Here is a 6,000-nt window from a genome sequence, read left to right on the forward strand (position 1 = left end):
TTCACAGGTGTGGCAGCCCAACATGAGCAAGTGTACATGAGCAATTATTTAAAGACATTTAACCAGAGGTGTAGAAATTCTTGCTCCAAAGAACCAGAAACATGCAGGAACATAGAAGCTATCCCACTGTAGCAACCACAGGCAGGTCTATCGATGGGACCCTGACAATATTGCCACTGCACATGCCTTGGAATTTGAGTAAGTCACTGATTCAGCTGCCAGTGTTTCTTCCCATTTTGTGTTTATAAAGCATTAAGCAAGACCTAAGTAACTTGTCATTTTTACAGCTTGTCCATCGTATGTTTATCTTCACATCAACATATGGCAGCATACTTCTTAGATGGTTCCTCACACCAGCTGCCTCTCTCTAGGCCATCAGACCAGCAATTCTACAACTGGACCCTGTATTCACCAAACAGCGTCAGACTGCAGGACCCTAGCCACACAATTCTGGTGTAAAGTTCTCAGATAGGAAACAAGTATCACACTCGCACCCTCACAGCATCAGACTCAAGCCTCAGGCTTCGAAAAGACAATTTTTTTTCTCCTTTCTCAGGCACTCTGTGCTTGAGAAAATCTAAGAAGTCTTACATGGAAAAGAAGTGTCACTAACCCCAGGTTTCAAGGCAGCATTCTCATGCTCTCACTCACACAGAGCCCCAGGGGCATTCTCAGGAGCTACACAACAAGAGGCATGACTAGTGTTCGGATGAGTTATGTCTCAGAACACCTACATCATAGCTAGCAGCACCTACAACTTGGAGAATTGCTCTTCTGCCCCAAACACTGCCTCTGAGATAGCACTTCAGTGAGGCACCTGGTCCCTCACCTGGAGGGCTATTAAAGTTTCAAGCTCTGACCTCATGAACAAGATGGACCAACCCTGGCATTCCCAAGACACAGGAACACGTCATTGTAAACTAGCTATATTCAGTTTATGAACACACTGAAGCCAGTGTTTAGATTCCAGGGTGGGTTTTTTTGTACTGAGAGCTCCATTTTATATTTAAAGCATACACAGAACTTATAGGCTCTACAGCAGACATGGCATATCTGGGTTGTAACAAGTCCATATCCCTGTATTAACAGCCTTGTTAACAGTCACACTGCAAGACAATTCACAGCCAAGATCTAGCTGTTGAAACGCATGAATTCTTCTCCTCACTGGTATCTTAAAAGAAAAGAAAAAAAACCACACACACACACACCACCCCAGCAGCCAGGTAGCAGACTCTTGTAGTCACCAGATTTTTCTAGTCATAATGGGGTTAAGATCTCTGCAGATATATTTAATCCAAGTCTCAGAAATGAATCAAGACAAAATCCTATTGAAGACAGTGGTATTGCCCAACTCTCACTGGTACGCAACTAAGGCGCGTTCATTCCACTAAAATTGCTTTCAACCCTGAAAGACTATGTTACACAACTAAAAGCCTGGTCAGTAGGACTCGCTCCTGCATGGTGTCAAGTCCATCACAACCGACAAGATGACTTTTTAGGCCACGTATTGGCTACACAAGAGGATCAAAACTCACCCACTGATTTAAATCTAGAAGTGTTGACTCTGACACGCAGGCATGCACGTGAGCTGCAAACAAACAGGAATTACACCCAAGAAAGGCAACTCCTTTGCCTACGCACTAATCCAAAGCCTGAGGAGCAAGAAAGAGGCTCCTCTCCTCCCCGGGAGCACCAGGGCATGGCACGAGGACCTTACGAAGCCTTGGCCGGGCGTGCAGAGAAGCGCTCTGCTACACTTCCAACACAGTGAAATTGCTCCAAGATTCGTAGGCGCCGCGGTAGCACGGGCAGGAAGAACCATCACCCTGGCCCGAGCAGCCGGGCTGCACCCACCCTGCCGTGACCCCCTGGGAGAGCAGCAGCACTAAGCCATGCGAGGGAGCAGCCAGGGTGGGTGCAGAGCTTTGTCACCACAGACCAGGGGAAAGGCGCTCCCTTCACGCCTGCCTCGAGCGGGCAGGTCATTGGGTAAAGGCACTTATTTAAGAGGGGAAAAAAAGAAAAAAAAAAAGCTGGAGGAGGTCAGAGAGCGGCAACGCTTCCCGGGCCGGGGAGGAAGCGGGTGCCCACCGCTGCCTGGCGCCAAGGGGGCACCGGACAGGGGGGCAGCCGCGCTCAGGCTTCGCCCGGCACCAGGCAGCGGCGCGAGCGGGCTGCGGCGGCCGGACCGGCTCCCGGGTCCGGGCCCCCCGGCACAGCGCGGCGGCCCCCGCCCCGGCCGCCGCCGCCCCGCAGGGCCCGGGGAAGCCCCGCGCAGCCCCCAGCAGAGGGTTTCCCCTGGCCCGGCCGCCCGCGGAAACCCCCCGGGAAGTCCCGCGGGCCGCCCGCCGCGGGGATCCCCGCCGCCGCCGCCACCGACCCCCGCGCTGCGCCGCGGCCGCCGCGCTGCCCCGAGCGGCGCCCCCCGACCCGGCCCGACCCTGCCCGGCCCGGCCCCGCCCCGCGGCTCGGGCGCCGCGCAGCCCCCGGACCGGCGGGGGGCGCCGCAGCTCCGGCCGGGCGGAGAGGAGCGGGCGCCGGCGCTCGCCCAGAGAGCCGCCCCCACCGCCGCGCCGCGCCGCGCCGCCCGGCCCCCCCCGCCTGCCGCCCCCTCCCGCTGCCCGGCCCCGCGGAGCCGCGGCGGCCGCAGCGCCGTTACCTGCCCGGCTGACTCGGCTCGGCCGGCCGCCCGTGCACGCTCGCTCCGCTGATGTGGCCCGGCCCCCCGCTCCTCGGCGCGGCGGGGCCGGCGGCTGCGCTGAGCCCGCCCCGCGGCGGCCCCGCCCCCGCCCCGCCCTCGCGGCCCGCGGCGCCGGGGAGGCCCCGCCCGCGGGGGGAGCCGCCTCGCGCGCACCGGCTGCGGCCTCGCTGCCTCCCGCCCGCAAGGGCCGGGGCGGGCCGGGCCGGGGAGCGGCGGAGCGCCCCGCTCTGCTGCTGCGGACACCCGGCCGTCCGCGCACGCCGCCCGGCTCCGGCGCTGCCCGCCGGCTCCTCGCGCCGCGCTTGCTCTCCTCAGCGCGGGCTGCGGCGCCGGGAGCTGGGCCGGCTGCTGCGCACGGGATTGCGTCAGGCGCCGGTGTGGCCGTGTAGCCCCGCACCCCGTTACCCTCCCTGCGGTGTGATCGTCTCACCAGGCCATCACACCCTGTCGCCTGCACTTCTCACGTGAAATAATACAGCCCTAGCTTTTCTCCCCAAGGGTGAGGTTCCTGCTGGTCCTCCTCAACCATTGGGTCTTTACTGCTACTACTACTTCTCCCCCTTTGATCAATTCACCTCACCACACTTAAATACAGCTGTAAGTTAATTTGCCCAGGCTTGCTGTGTTCATCATGTCGCATACCTCACCTGAGACCCCCTTCCTTCGTGGCCCACCACAGGAACATAGGTACCTTGATACTTAATGCCACTATGCCTGCAAGATGTACGCTGTGGTGCTCTGCCAGTGAAGTCAGCCCTGATGACCCACCTGAAGATTTTTCCAACGGCAGCTTCGCTGAAGCCTGTGAACATCAGCAGAGCTGCCTCGTTGTTCCCAGCCCCGCTGAGCGCTCGCTGGCTCGCTTGCCCCAGTGATTACAGCACCGTGGCGGTGGTGAGGGCCTGGTGTGCCGTGACTGCTCTTCGCTCTGCTGAGCAGTGCCATCGCATTGTTTCCCCGGGCTGCCCCGTTTTGTCTGTCGTAAGCAGTAAGCCCGCAGCACCGTGTCCTTGTTCTGCATGTGCGTAATCCCAGTAGGATCTTCCCTCTCATCTCCTGGCGGAATAGAGGTAAAAATGATAGTAACAAGGCCATCTGATAGTAATAATAATGTGATCCTCTTTGCACCCCCATTTAAAAGGTATCAAAACCAAATCAGCCAAGCCAATCCTAAAACCAAATTAGGGCCATGTAAGAGTCTGCGATAAATTTTGAAGAAGCAAGACGATCCCCCTGCCCCTCTTCCCTGCTTCTTAACTTAAATTATTCCTTTTCGTTCTAGAGCATTACTCTTCATGTCTGTGCTCCGGTCACTGATCTAGCACTTAACTGGGTGGTACAAGCATTGCTAGCAGTGCTGTTTGTTTTTCTTCTGGAACAACTGCAACTTCAACGAGAGCTTTCTGTGGCCTTTCTCACTTCATCCCAGTTCCTTCTTTTTGAGTCAAAGATCCTCCTTCATGGGAATGAGGATCAACAGAAGAGTTTAAAGCAAACTGGTCACTGTGCATTGTGGTGGTAGAGTTACCTGGGACAGGAGGGTGCCTTTAACATTCATTGAATCTATACTTAATATTGCAGCATCACACAGGCACAGCTTTAGCTGCCAGTGAAATAAGAATTTGCTAGGGTAGTTCACTGTTTTGAGCAGCAAAATTGCCATGACCCTGCTGCCTACTTTGCTTGTGTCACACTTTGGGAAGGCCAAGCCGATTGCTGCTATTACTAAAGAAGAAATTTGGATGAATGGGACAGCAGCAACTATTGGGGAGGAACAGGAGGTCCCTCGTACCCTTCTGAGGAGCAGCACTCCTCACATATATTTTCCTTTGTCCTAGCAAAAGGAGGAGCAGCGAGTTCATAAGACTCAAAGCCCCAGTCCTCATTTCTGGGGTAGCAAAATCCAGTCTGGCCTCAGTACTGAGAAGTGTTTGCCGTGGCCATCTTACTCTGTCCTTTGTCAAACAAGATGCTTCTCAATCCTCATTCTGTGCCTGGAGCGTAATTGCTCACTCTGTCACCAGACTTTGAAGAAAAGATTTTTAAAAGGTCCCTTTCTATGCTGTGCTTTATTCATTGCATGTACTTGGCTTTAATTCCTACATTCAGAACCCCTCCAGTCCAAATCTTTCCCTGCAGCTCTCATGGCTTGCAAACAATCCTTTTTCTTTCGTATCAAGAATAACCATAATCCTTCTGCCATTTTGCAGCAGGAGTTCTCAGCAGCTTTCCCACTTGTCTATATATGGTCCTGCAGATGCCTCACATTCTCGGCAGGATGGACATGTGGTCATGTAATGGGCAAAGGTAGGCCACAACAAGTGCCCACCTTCATGTGTTTTGAACAATGTGAGAAAGAATGGGCTGTGGGCCTGGGCTGTGCCGGGGAGCAGGTACCACCGAGTGTCACACACTTTGCCTGCAGCACCCCTCCATTGCCATGCCCTCCTCTGTGCCATGGGGAAGTAGGAGTGGGCTAGGAAAGTGCAGGCTGCTGGGCTGCAGCTGGTACGTGGGCTCGGAGAGGGAGAGATGCTTGAAATGCAGGTGCTGAAGCAAAACAGAGAGGATAAGGTGGAAGTGAAATGAATGACTCACTCTCTGTGCAGGGGCTTTTATAGGTGTGTCCTTATCGTCCCTATTTCTGCAGCTGTCCACAGCAATACCAGGCCTGCAAACTGCCTTGTAAATCTAACCTCACTCAGGCTCCTTTCTGTTAGCAGAAGAGTTGTAAGGCCTCCAGTTGCTCCCCCTCAGATTTATTCAGGACAGTATCTGAAAACCCAATTACAACCTATGTTGGCAACTAGGATTCCATCTGTCTTTTAGGAAATTTGTAGCATTCCAGCATCTCTTTTCAAGAAGAATTAACCTTGAGTAAAAATGCTCCTATTCTCAAACAAAACATTGAGAATACTTTTTTTTCCTCTCTTGCTCTTCCTCTCTCTCTCTCACTCTCTCTCCCCCTTTCCCTGTAATAAGTTAAACATGCAGTCAGGCTTACGCCAGAGCTCTGTAACGTAGAGTGTTTACCCGTTAAGGTAAAAGGATCCTTGAGTCAAGTACAGTTGTGTCTGCCTGTCCTTACATACAGTCTTCTTCCTCTGCACAATGGCTGAGTATCTGAGCCTACAGGTACTGAGCATGTAGCTTGTTTCTGATTCTTACAAGAAGTGTCCTAATTTGAGGAAGGAAGTCTAGGCTCAAAATATTCTCCCTGAGGATTAGTGTGAAGGCTGGTTTTTAAAGAAAATGGTTTTAAAATAAAAAGTGATTACAAGTCTCAGTGCAAATGGATT

The 6,000-nt window shown here is 53.9% G+C and overlaps 1 protein-coding gene across 2 annotated transcripts in view; it reads right to left on the minus strand.

Annotated features, from left to right (window-relative positions):
- CD82 (CD82 molecule) overlaps positions 1-2,802 on the minus strand; it is a 42,929-nt gene extending 40,127 nt beyond the window's left edge. Inside the window, exon 1 of one of the 2 annotated variants that reach the window (XM_064512753.1) lies at positions 2,660-2,802. The gene's annotated coding sequence lies outside the window, so the exon portion shown is untranslated. Of the gene's footprint in view, positions 1-1,535; positions 1,555-2,659 lie in introns of those variants that run through there. The other variant, XM_064512754.1, reaches the window with a different exon arrangement.
- Between the last annotated feature and the right edge of the window lie 3,198 nt (positions 2,803-6,000).

This window comes from Dromaius novaehollandiae, chromosome 5, assembly GCF_036370855.1.
Source record: "Dromaius novaehollandiae isolate bDroNov1 chromosome 5, bDroNov1.hap1, whole genome shotgun sequence".
NCBI lineage: Eukaryota > Metazoa > Chordata > Aves > Casuariiformes > Dromaiidae > Dromaius > Dromaius novaehollandiae.